This window comes from Theobroma umbraticum, unplaced genomic scaffold (genome assembly GCF_002168275.2).
Source record: "Theobroma umbraticum cultivar Fairchild unplaced genomic scaffold, ASM216827v3 scaffold_12.1, whole genome shotgun sequence".
Classification (NCBI taxonomy): Eukaryota; Viridiplantae; Streptophyta; class Magnoliopsida; order Malvales; family Malvaceae; genus Theobroma; species Theobroma umbraticum.
Genome location: NW_018397269.1, coordinates 4925520 through 4925740, shown reverse-complemented (window position 1 = coordinate 4925740; position 221 = coordinate 4925520).

The following is a 221-nucleotide window of genomic DNA, read 5'->3' as shown; positions in this document are numbered from 1 at the left end:
AAAAAGAAAATTAGCTACTCATGATTGCAAAGATAAATAACAGTGTATATAATTCAACCATTGAGAGTAACAAGAAAAATAAAAGCCAAGGAAGAAAACAAAGCAAATATTTGCCACCTTGCTCTCCAAGTTTCAACCTCAACTTTTAGCTTTCTGAATCTCCAAAAGTTGTCTCCCCTAATATTCTTAAAAATATCCTATTTATACTAATAGACTTAACC